The sequence below is a fragment of the Humulus lupulus genome, chromosome 8 (assembly GCF_963169125.1).
Source record: "Humulus lupulus chromosome 8, drHumLupu1.1, whole genome shotgun sequence".
NCBI classification, from domain to species: Eukaryota; Viridiplantae; Streptophyta; class Magnoliopsida; order Rosales; family Cannabaceae; genus Humulus; species Humulus lupulus.
This window is the reverse complement of record NC_084800.1, coordinates 57,491,092-57,503,639: the sequence shown is the minus strand read 5'-3', so window position 1 is coordinate 57,503,639 and position 12,548 is coordinate 57,491,092.

The following is a 12,548-nucleotide window of genomic DNA, read 5'->3' as shown; positions in this document are numbered from 1 at the left end:
TGTTGCATGTATTTATAGGTTCACAGGGCTTGGGCTGGGCTGACCTGGGCCCAATAAAGTTATGAATACTGCGGGCTTCTCTATCGGAAGCCTAATACAAAAGATTAAACATAAAAGAAAAACATTAATATGAGCCCACTGGGCCAGCCCAAACCATATCTACCATGCGACAAATTGGAGCTTTGGTCTGGGCATCTCGAGTTACGAGGCAAATTCAGGGGACAAGATTGGTCAGAGTAGTGGTGGCGTAGGTCCGAACCAACGGCGTGCAATCCCGAGGTGGCCTTTTCTGCAGGTGAAACGTGGGGACAACTCCCACACTTCATGGGACGAAGTCAGGGTCACAGATGCTTTATCCTGTTAACCTTGGAGAACGGACCTGGGTTCGTTTACCCATATCCCTCTCCGTTCGCCGAGGTCCCGTAACGTTTACCATGGGCCCGGATCATTTACCAGGAGCCCGGACCGTTTACCAGGCTTCGGGATCATCCACGTCGATCTCGACTGCTATCTGAAAGCCAAACATACCATTTCCCGAATGACCGTCCCGGACAATACCCCCCGGACGCCTATCGAGCCTCGCCCAGAGTTGGGCTGCCGATATCTATTATACTTCTTGCCAAACGGGTCTGGGCTGGGCCCGAACTCATTTGGCCAGCCTGTGGGCCTGAAGCGCAGACCCGGGCGCCTGACAGGAAACAGGGATAACAAGTACGTAGAAAAAGTGTAACCCAATTATTTTTATATAATGATGTATATTGTAATTATAGAGGACCTCCTACAAGTTTTCAAATTTTTTTAGATGATTTACAATGCCAAAATTAGAATGCAAAAAGTTTGTTTTACGTGCGTATAAAAAACGAAACAGACACGCGTGCAATTAACTATTTGAATCTTGATTTCGACACTCTAAATTTTCCAGAGTTTCTTGAACACTTGTGATAAGCATCTTATAACTAAAATTTACTCTGTCATATAAGAAAATTGGTGTTACAATTTATCCATATGCTAAAAGAGAAAAAAGTTAATATTCTTACCATGTATTTATTATATAGGGAAATTTTTATGCAGGGGCATCATTTTTGCCCCTATTGGTAAGAGCATTTTTATTTTTGACACGTAGATAAATTATACCCAAATTTTTTTACATAACGTTGTGTATTGTAGTTATAGCAGCACATTCCACCAATGAGGGTTCAAATAGTCATTGCACGCATGCTTATTTTTTTTTGTAGGCGTGTAAAATAAATTGTTTGAAACCCTCATCACCGTAAATTATTCGAAATTTTCCAAAAATTAATGGGATGCTTGCTATAATTATCATATACACTATCGTATAAAAAAAACAAGTTGTAATTTTTCCAAGGGCTAAAAACGGAATCGACCTACCTTAGAAGCTATCTATAAATATAAATATCATGTCATGTCATGGTATATCATTCTCATTGCTAAAAGAAGCCATTTCTAAATGTAGGGATTAGTATTAGTGGATAAGTCGTCCGTGAAATGATGTTTTAAAAAAAATTATGATAAGTTTTATGGAAGTATTTTCTTAACTTCTGATTCTTATCATTTCAAATTTCGTATCACCTAGTTCCTCGAAAGCTTATTTCCACTAATTTTTCCGTCAAATAACTATGAAAAGCCGTTATTTTCTCATCATTTTCTTTCTCTATGTTCGGAACTTATATTTTAATAAGGAAAAAAATGAATTCCAAGGGTTGTGTTTGGTAAAAAAAAAATTGAATTTTTTAAACACAAAAATAAAAATATATTTGATAACTGTTTTTGTTTTTTATTTTTAAAAATAAAAAATAATAAATGTGTTTATAATTTTTATTTTTATTTTTTGTTTAACAATATAATATGAGGTGTTGATTTGAAAAAGAAAAAAAAAATTTTAAAAAATTTGAAAATGAAAAAATTATATTTTTTAAATTTAATAAATTTTAATTAAATTTTTTTTAAATAATAAATAAAAATAGAGTTATCAAATACTATTTTATGTTTAATTATTAAATTTTTAATTAAATAAATAAAAATTATTTTTTAAGTGTTACCAAACATTACCAAAATTACACCATTTTCTTTTAGGGCCTTTCTGGCGTCCCTCACTTAGTATTGAAAGACTTAGTCCTTCAATGTTTTTGGATCGTCTGATGTGTATACATTTTAGGTTTAATGACTAGATTTCAATTAAAGGCTTAGTGGTACAAAAAGACAAAAATACCCTAATATTTTACCCTTTAATTAGCTACCATTTATTTACACCCATTCGTGGGTTCTTCATATTATTTTAATAATTTCCTCATCAGCTAAGCTACTAAATGTGGTGTGCACTTTAACTCACACATGTCACTATGCATTTCAGCTGAACCAAAAGGAGTGCATTAGTTATTATTTTTACAACCATTATCTCTCCAAATATTATCACTATTATTTGTTTCCAATAAAAAAACACAAGCAAAGTGCTATGATACTAGTATTATTTTCTTTAAATATTGTCACACGTAATTAGACGTCGATTATGAAGTCATCCAATACTAGAAGAGAAAAGACTTTAAAAAAAAACCAAAGCATTGAAACTTAATTGAAAAAAAAACTATACAAACTTACACTAAAATATATGTTCTCGTTATGTTGTATTTTAATTTTCTCATTTAACAAACCCTCAAAAGTCACTTAGCAATGAAACTTCTTACGTAGCTAATACCTATACTAATATGCTCAATATTCATGTTAAATAAAAAGTCCATGCAAAAATTAACTACTAAATGGTAATGTGGTGTGTCATTTAGTAATCCTTACATTTAAAAAATTATTATTAATATTAAAAACTTTCCACCACATTTTATTCATTTCTTATACCGCATTAAAAAAAATAAAAAAGCTTCCGTTTTTGTTACGTTATTTTATTATACATTTATGTAAGTCAATTATAATAGTTACTTAGCAGCAATCAAATATTTACGTGTCCACAATCATAAATAAGTCTCAATTCCTATCTAAATTTATTATAAAACCTTCAACTATACAGTTTATTGAACCTAAAATTACGCTTCTATCCTCACTTATTTAAGATGCGTCAGCTCAACCGGCTACACCAAGTAAAAGGTTAAAAAGTCAACATTTTAACATCAATCCAATATTAACACTTGGCAAAAATCTAGGCCCCACACGAAGGACTAAGTCATGTGAGGGACGCCAGAATTGTCCTTTCTTTTATATTGTTTTTTTTTCTGTGTGTAATTTCATATCGTGATTTTTCTATTTTGTTTATATTTTGTATGTATTTGTCTTTCTATTTTGAATCTCCATTCTTTCTCTCTTTTCCTCTTCTTGTCTAATTTCGTTATTTACCTATAACTACCCTTTACGGTAGAGTGATTGTGATTAAGAAGGGAGAGAATATATGTCCCAAAAATAAAAGAGGGGAGAGAATAGTAGAATGGAGAGTATTCCATAATTTCCTCTCTCTTGTTCTTAACCAATTATTTTTATGATTATGCCGTTCAACATATAAAATTTTAGAAAATTATTTTTCAATAATATCTTTTCTCATCAATTTTATTTTAAGTAAAATTTGAATTGCATGATAAATAGAAGTAAAAAATAAAGTCATCAGAGTATTTATTTTGAGTAATTGAGTTACTTTAAAAAATATACATAGACTTAGAATTTAAGTGATATTAAACTTTTATTTACAAAATGATTCATTTTATATTTTAAATATATATAGGATCCACATAAATTATTAATTTTACCCGTCAAAATTTAAAACAAACATAAAAATAAATTTAAACTTTTATTCTCATATTTACTTTAATAAGCCACATGTACTAGTGGTTAATGCAATCCAATAAATGGAAACACTATAAAGGTCACACTCACTTACACATAAAGCTCGTACACGCGTCCTCAAGCAAGCTCGCTGCCGACTTCTCTTAATTGGCTGAGTCCAGCGGCTGGCATAGACCGACACAACCAGCAACGGACGAGGACGAGACAACAATCCATCAGGCCCGGTTTGTTTCTCGTTAAAAGTTCAAGACAAAATAAATATGATATTTTGCTAACTTATATGTAAAAAAAATAAGTCATTTTTCAAAATTTGGAGTATTTGTTTGTGCGGGTGAAATTATATTATAGTACCTAAATTTGAGACTTCTATTATTTAATTAGGAATTAATTCTAGGTGCAAGTTTGACTGACTTCTATCGATCTATTTATTAATCGACGACATTTTCTCCATCATCTTCATGTGCCAATGTCCCAAGAAAACCTCCAAAACACTAAGAACTTCATGAGTCATATGACATGGCAAGAGGCATGCTCCTGTGGATAGCTACTCAAAAGTCAATTGCCCACTAACCACATAACAATAATTTGATAATTAATGTCCTGCACTTGTAAATCCTTTTTGCTAGTTTGACAGTATCCTATCCACGTATTCACACAATTTCTAATTTTATTATTTTCAAAAGAAAATTGTTATTTTTATTTTTAAGAGTATTATCGGATATTTAATACAGGTGACATACTGTTATTATTGCAATTCAATATTGTATCCCACCAATTTTAATTTAATAAGTATTAAGTATTATAGAATATCACTAACCAACCATAAAATGTCACTTTAACAACATTCTATTTTAGATAATAAAAAAAAATTATTAATAGGGTCAATCCAACAAAATAGGTAACAATTCCAATTGCTTACAAAGTTAATTCAAATGACCATCTTAATTATATTAAGTCATTTATAATGTTTACTATCAAACATATATATATCAACCCGAATTAATGACTAAATACTCAAAATTAATCAAAATCATTATTTGAAATAAAAAATTTATTGGCACCAATAATATCCACTACTATTTAATATTTAATATGGCCTACCATAATTAATTTAATTTAATATTAAGTTTTACATATTTTCATTTAAAATAAAATATGTGAAATGGTCTATCAAGTGATTCTTTTCGAAATACTAATATGTATTATCATATTTTGGTATGTATATCCATTTTATCCTTATATATTAGAACATCATTCCAGATGAAAGATCACTATCGAAACAAATCCACACACTACAAAAAATGGGACTTTTGCACCGGCAAAAACCCTATAGGTTTTCTCAATGCGCTTTTGCGTCGGCAAAAAGTAACAGCGTACATCCGTCGATAATGGTACTTTTGCCGACGCAAAACGTACTGCGCCGACAAAAATATCTTTTAGCGACGGAAAACTGTGCTGAGAGAAAAACGGATGTGTCGGTGGAAAAATTTGCCACGGGATTGTGAAAAACACTTTTAGCGACGCAAATTTGCGCCGGAAAAACTTGTTTCTTTTAGTGGCACAATATTGCGCCGACAAATGTGGATATCTGTAGCGACGCTTTTTTGCGCCGATAATAATAGTATTTTTTAGCGACGCTTTTTTGCGCCGGTAAAAGTTGAGACTTTTACCAACATAATTTTGCATTGGTAAAAGTAATTTTTAAATAATTTTTTTTATAATATTACCAATTTATTTTCAATATATTAATATTAATATTAATAAATTTTGATTTTAATATATTAATAATTATTTAATTTTTGAGTAATATTATTTAATTAAAAATAAAATAAAAAATTAGATTTTATAAATAAATAAAAAATATTTTATAACAATTAATGTTTATTGTCTCTACCAAACATGAAAATATAAAATTAGTTTAGTAAATTAAATCTCTAATCAATTAAACTTTAAATAAATAAAAAAGTTCTACAAATGTGCATTGTCCTCCTCATCATCCCCGCCCCCGTGAGCATCATCGTCACCTGGACCATCGTCCTCGTCCGGATCCTCTTCTGGTAAGTCGACTAAAAAAATCAGGAGCCAATACACCAACCTGCTTCAACAAAGCACTGAGCAGTACATCTTGACGCCGTTGACGACTCTCAAGTTTAGTTGTATACTTTTTTAGGTTTTGATTTTCCTGCATAATGTCATGAGTTTGCTACAAAATGGTGTCCACTTCAGGTGGCAATTGCCCGGACATTTGAGAAGTTGACGAAGATGCTGCCCTCTTTGCGCCAATTGCCCTCAACCTAGGCAACCCCCCAAACCCTTTCTTACAACGTGAGCGGGGCCCAAGGACATCCGTGATAATATCCATATCAGGTGGGAACTGTTCGTCGACATTATCGCCGACATAAGAAGCAACAGATGATATAGGGGTCATACTCTGCGATGCTCGACGCTCGGTCATCTCAGTCTGCACAATAAAAAGCACATATATCACATTCCAATATAACATTATTTGAAAACCTAACTTATAAATTTTTAATATAACTACATATAAAGTATAACTTTATTATGTATCTGTCAACATCCTATCATTAATGACTGCAGACCAGTGATTGAAAAAGAATGCAATTAATTTTGTTCCTGTATCAGGGAGCAAGTGGGCTAAAGTTAATTTGGTCATGAAAATCCATATCTAAATCACAATAATGAAGATATTGTTAATATATACAGTAAGAGCAATTAATTCCAGTAATGGGGAATTTATGTCTCTAAACATATACATCAACAATATTTGCATGTTTGTGATTTATATATAAATTTTCATGAACAAACTAACTTAGCCCCACAAGCTCCCTGATACGGGGACAACACTAGTTACGTTCTTTTTTTTATCTTAGTCCACAATCATTAATCATAAAAATATTGGCACATAGATTATAAAGATTTAATTGTTATAAACTTAATTAATAAATAATTACTAATTGACACCAACCAATTAATAACTAATGAAAATTAATTATTTACTAAACTTGCAACTTGCATGTTTTTTCGCCGCTTCATCGCTAATCCACTTATCCTTCTTCTTGTGGAAGTACTTGAATGTGTCGATCATGCTCGGAAGCTGGCCAGTAGACAGGTCCATCTAAAAAAACAAATTATTTAAACATTGTTACCTTTATAATATTTTCATAACTATAATGATATAGGTTATTATAATTTACGTGATCATAAACATGGGCAACGATAGATTTGGAACCGTGTCCTCCTGGTATGGTCATTTTTGCTCGAGCTTCTTTATTTCACTTCAATATACGCTTCAAACAGAAAATAATACTCATTAATCTAGATTGGAATTTTATAATTAAACATTAATGTGAAAACTAAGATATACCTGCTGATAATCAGAAGCCCAAAATTCGCATAGAATTGCCCAATCAAAAGAACTGATCGACCCAAAAGGTTTCGACTTCGCTCTCTCGTTGTCCACCTCTCCTCCAACCTCTACCCAGTGTTTCTTCATCGTGTGGCGCCAATTAGTCAGATGCTTTTGCATTTGTCTTACCATGGCATCGTTGATTACTGTATTGTCTTGTGGATAAATTAATTTGTCCTAAAATCACAATTAAACTTGGAATTTGTTAAAATATTATGAAGATAGAGAAAATCTTTAATAGTGAGTTATTAAAGATTTAGAAAATGCTTACAGATAACCTATGCCGAATTACTTGGATATCAGCTGGCGTTACTTGTTCCCAAACTAGTGTAGTTGGGGGTACGGTGTCACGCATATAACGAGCCATGGAATTGTTGAACCACTTGTCGTACGTTTGGATAGTTTTTCCAGTTTGTGCATCAAACTCTACTTTCAGATGGCTAACTTTTTTGGTGGCCAGCTCCTTCTCGATATTGGCACCGTAATAAGCTCCCCTGCCCCTCTTGGAGCCACCACTGGTGTCATTACTTGGTTCGACCATTCCACATTAAAATATTCAGTAATTAACTAATTCAAATTATGTATGTCTATTGATTTTTGTTATAAAATTAACATTTTACTATTTATGGTCTTTCCAAACCTACCATATTTTGACCTAGTGGATCCCTTGGAGATAGTAAGCAGTCATGTACTTCTCCACATTTTTTCAAAATGTTTCTCAAACATCTTGAAAAAATGAGGAGCAGTACATGAATACATTGGCTATCCCCAAGGCATCCACTAGGTGCATGTCTATTGTTTTTTGTTATAAAATTAACATTTTATTACTTATGGTCTTTCCCAACCTACCCTATTGTTGACCCAAACTCTTAAGTCTCCTTGTTTTGATGATTAACAAATATTTGATTATTATTTGTTACTAATGATTTGTTGATTTTGTAGCAAAAACCAAAGTGAATTAGCACTTCAAAGTCAAAATTATGACCAAGGGCAAAATGGTCTTTTTACCAAGTTTTCCAGAAATGACCTGAAATGGACTTCAAGACTCAAGAAACTCAAGATAAAGGTTTAACTTAATTTCTTAGTCTTGTAAAGTGATTGCAAGTATACTTTAAGTCATAAGTATAGAATTTGGCTCACTCACGTACTAAAAAATGGTGATTTTTTAAAATGAGAAATAAATATCCTAAATTCACTTTTAAGAAAATACATCCTGATACGGTTGTAACGCAATTGGAATTTTTGAAATCGGATAAACGAGCTAAAAGTTATAAAGAATTGAAAAACGGGAAAATAGGCATAAATCGATATTTGCTCTCTGTTTGCCATCCGGAATTCCGGATTGGCAACCGGAATTCCGGTTGCTTCCAGACCGGAATTCCGGTTTCCCATCCGGACTTCCGGTTCGCGGCAGACAGCTTCGAAAATTAACTCCTAACGGCTATAAACGGCTAGTTTTTTCCCAAACTCTATATAAACTCGTTTTTCACTCAAAGTTTGTGGTTGGCTGAGCATTTATTACATGTACCAAACCAAATCCTTTGATTTCAAAGAGCTTTCAAAGTTTATCTCATCCAAACACATTTTCACACACTTGAGCCAAAATTTGTATTTATTTCTTCTAAGTGTGCTTGCTAATCACTCTAGGTTTCTCATTGTATTATCATACTTCTAGAGTGATTTTTGCTTGTAATATCAAACACATTCCCATATTGAGATTGAGGTGAGGTTGGCACCGGTTTTGTAAACAACCCGGTTAGAGTGAGATTGGCACTTCAACAATCCGAAAAAGAGGTTGATAGTCTTTGGTGGTGGAAAACTATTGTAAGAGGTTTGGAAATACCTTGGTGAAAAATTCCCGGTTGTAAGGGTTAGTCAAGCCCGCTAACTTGGCTCGATAGTTGAACTCAAAGCTAGGTCCATAGCTTTGAAGACCAAGGACGTAGGTGGCTTAGTTCTACCGAACCTTGTAAAATTCGAGAGTTTGCAATTTCTTAACCTTAAACTCTTTACATTACAAGTTTGATTATTTGCTTATCTATTTGATTGCCATATTATTTGCTTTTACTTGATAAATTTGATTTATTGCATAATTTGGCATATTAAGTTTTAAATTTCCGAAATTAGTTTAAATTTCCAATTCACCCCCCCTCTTGGAAACATATCTTGGGTTAACAATTGGTATCAGAGCTAGGGCTCATTTATTTGATTAGATTTCACAATCTAGAGCATGGCGTTTCCAAGTAATTCACAAAATAACATGTTAGAAGGTTTAAGCACAACTAGAGCACCATTCTTCAATGGAGTAGACTTTCCCTATTGGAAAATTAGGATGGAAACTTATCTTCAATCTATTGATTATGATTTGTGGCATATAGTGTCTAATGGTCCTTACATTCCTAAACATGTCATTAATGATAAAGAAGTTATTAAGACATATGAGGCATATAAGAAAATGCTTTCTAAGAATGCTAAAGCTAAATATGCTCTTATATGTGGATTGGATAGAGATGTGTTCAAAAATATTGAACAAGCCTCTACCGCTCATGATATGTGGAAAATGCTTGAAGTCACTCATCAAGGAACAAATGCTATGAAGGAAACTAAAATTCAAATCTATAATACTCAATATGAGAACTTTAAGATGAAAGCGGATGAAACTATTGCTAACATGTATACTCGTTTCACTACTATCACTAATGGTTTGAATTCTCTTGGCAAGGTACTTTCACAAAAGGAGATGGTGACCAAGATTTTGAGAAGTCTCACCAAAGCCTATCAAGGCAAAGTGATTGCCATTCAAGAAGCCAAGGATCTCTCAACAATTCCCTTGGAAGAACTAATTGGTTCACTCATGAACCATGAAATTTTCATGAGTGCACAAGAAGAAGAGGAGGTTGAGAAGAAAAAGAAGACTATTGCATTCAAGTCTTCCTCATCCCGTGCCATTAGTGAGGATGATGAGGATAGCATGTGTAGTGACATGGAGGACTTTGCACTCTTCACAAAGAAGTACAAAAAGTTCATGAAATTCAAGAAGAACTTTGAGAAGAAGCCACATAGAGGAAATGACTCAAAGGAAAGGAAAAGCAAAGATGATCCACCGATTTGCTTTGAATGCAAGAAGCCCGGCCACATGAAGATGGATTGCCCAATGAGAAAGAAAAATAAATACAAAGGAAGGGCAATGTTGGCGGATTGGCTCAATAGTGATGAGGAGGACTCCGACAATGAGGAGAAGAATGAAGTAGCTAACATGTGTATGATGGCTCTTGATGATGGGGTAAGCATTTCTAGCCAAAGTGATTATGATAGTGAAAATGATGATGATAACTTAGAAATACCATATGATGAGTTGTCTAGTTCATTTAAGGATCTATTTAATGATTTTGGAAAATTGCTTGCTAAAAACCAAACTCTTAGAGAAAAGACCAACATGCTATTAAAAGAAATTGAGATTTTGAAATTAAATGAAAAAGGACTTTTAACTAAATCTCAATGTACTACTTGCTCCTCATATAAGAAATAAATTGGAAAATTGCATGATAACATAAAAAGCCTTAAGAATGACATATATACTTTTACAAAAGGTAAAGAAGGCTATGAACTTATGCTAGGGAGTCAATCTTGTGGTTTTGGAAAAAGTGGTATTGGATATGATCCTAGTAGGAAACAAAATTTTTTGAGAAACTTCTTTGTAAAACCAACTAGCCTACCACACTTTACATGCACATATTGTAACCAAGATGGTCATACTATTTCATATTGTCATGTAAAGAGATATGCATATCTAGGCAAGACCAAATGGGTGCCAAAGGGTTCCAAAACTAACAAGAAAGGACCCAAAGTTGTTTGAGTACCAAAGGCCAACAAATGATTTTATTTTTGTAGGAATCAACAAGGAAGAGCAAAAGCTTGTGGTTCTTGGATAGTGGTTGTTCCAAGCATATGACCGGTGACCCATCAAGATTTTCGAGTTTTAAGAGCAAGGAAAGTGGCTTTGTCACTTTTGGAGACAATTCAAAAGGAAAAATCTTGGGCATTGGTGATATCGGTAACATATACTCTCCATGTATTAAAAATGTGCTTCTTGTCGATAACCTTAAACATAATTTACTTAGTATTAGTCAACTATGTGATAAAGATTTTCGTGTTGTTTTTGAATCCTCAAAATGCTCCATTGAAAATGCTTCAACCAATGAAGTTATTTTTGTTGGAGAAAGGAAGGATAATGTTTATGTTATTGATGTTGATTCCTTTGATAGCAAAAATAAATGTTTAACCGTTATGAATGATCATTCTTGGTTGTGGCATAGAAGATTAGGACATGCTAGTATGGATTCTATTTCAAAGTTGGTTAGAAAAGATCTTGTTGTTGGTTTGCCATCTATTCCTTTTGTTAAAGATAAACTTTGTGATGCATGCCAATTTGGAAAACAAATTAAAACATCGTTTCATTCCAAGAAAGAGATTTCAACCTCTAGACCTTTGCAATTGCTTCAAATTGATTTATTTGGTCCTTCAAGAATTGCTAGTCTAGGTGGTAAATACTATGCATTTGTGATTGTTGATGATTTTTCTAGATTTACATGGGTTATATTTTTTAAACTCAAAAATGATGTTTTGGAAAATCTAGTTAAATTTTGTAAGAGTGTGCAAAATGAAAAAGGGTATTCAATCACCTCCATTAGGAGTGATCATGGTGGAGAGTTTGACAATGATGCCTTAGAATTGTTTTGTGATGAACATGGTTTTAACCACAACTTTTCGGCTCCAAGAACTCCACAACAAAATGGAGTTGTCGAAAGGAAGAATAGAACAATTCAAGAAATGGCTAGGTCAATGCTCAATGAAATCTCATTACCTAAATATTTTTGGGCCGAGGCCGTTAATACTTCTTGTTATATTTTGAACCGTGTTTTCATTAGGCCTAACATGAATAAAACCCCTTATGAGCTTTGGAAAGGGAGAAAACCCAACATTGGATACTTTAGAGTTTTTGGATGTAAATGCTATATTTTGAACACCAAGGACAACCTTGGAAAGTTTGATGCAAAATTCGATGTTGGAATTTTTATAGGTTATTCAACACATAGTAAAGCTCATAGAATTTATAACAAAAGAACTAATGTTGTTGAAGAATCTATTCATGTTGCATTTGATGAGTCTAACCCTCCTACAAGCAAAAGTGTAGATGATGATGTTGTAGGTTTGGGAGAAGAGGTTCAAAAGCTTGACATTGGAGAATCATCTAACGCTCCATCACAAACTCCCAAAGAAGAACTACCCGAGGAAAAGGTAAATGAAAGCAAAGGTATGG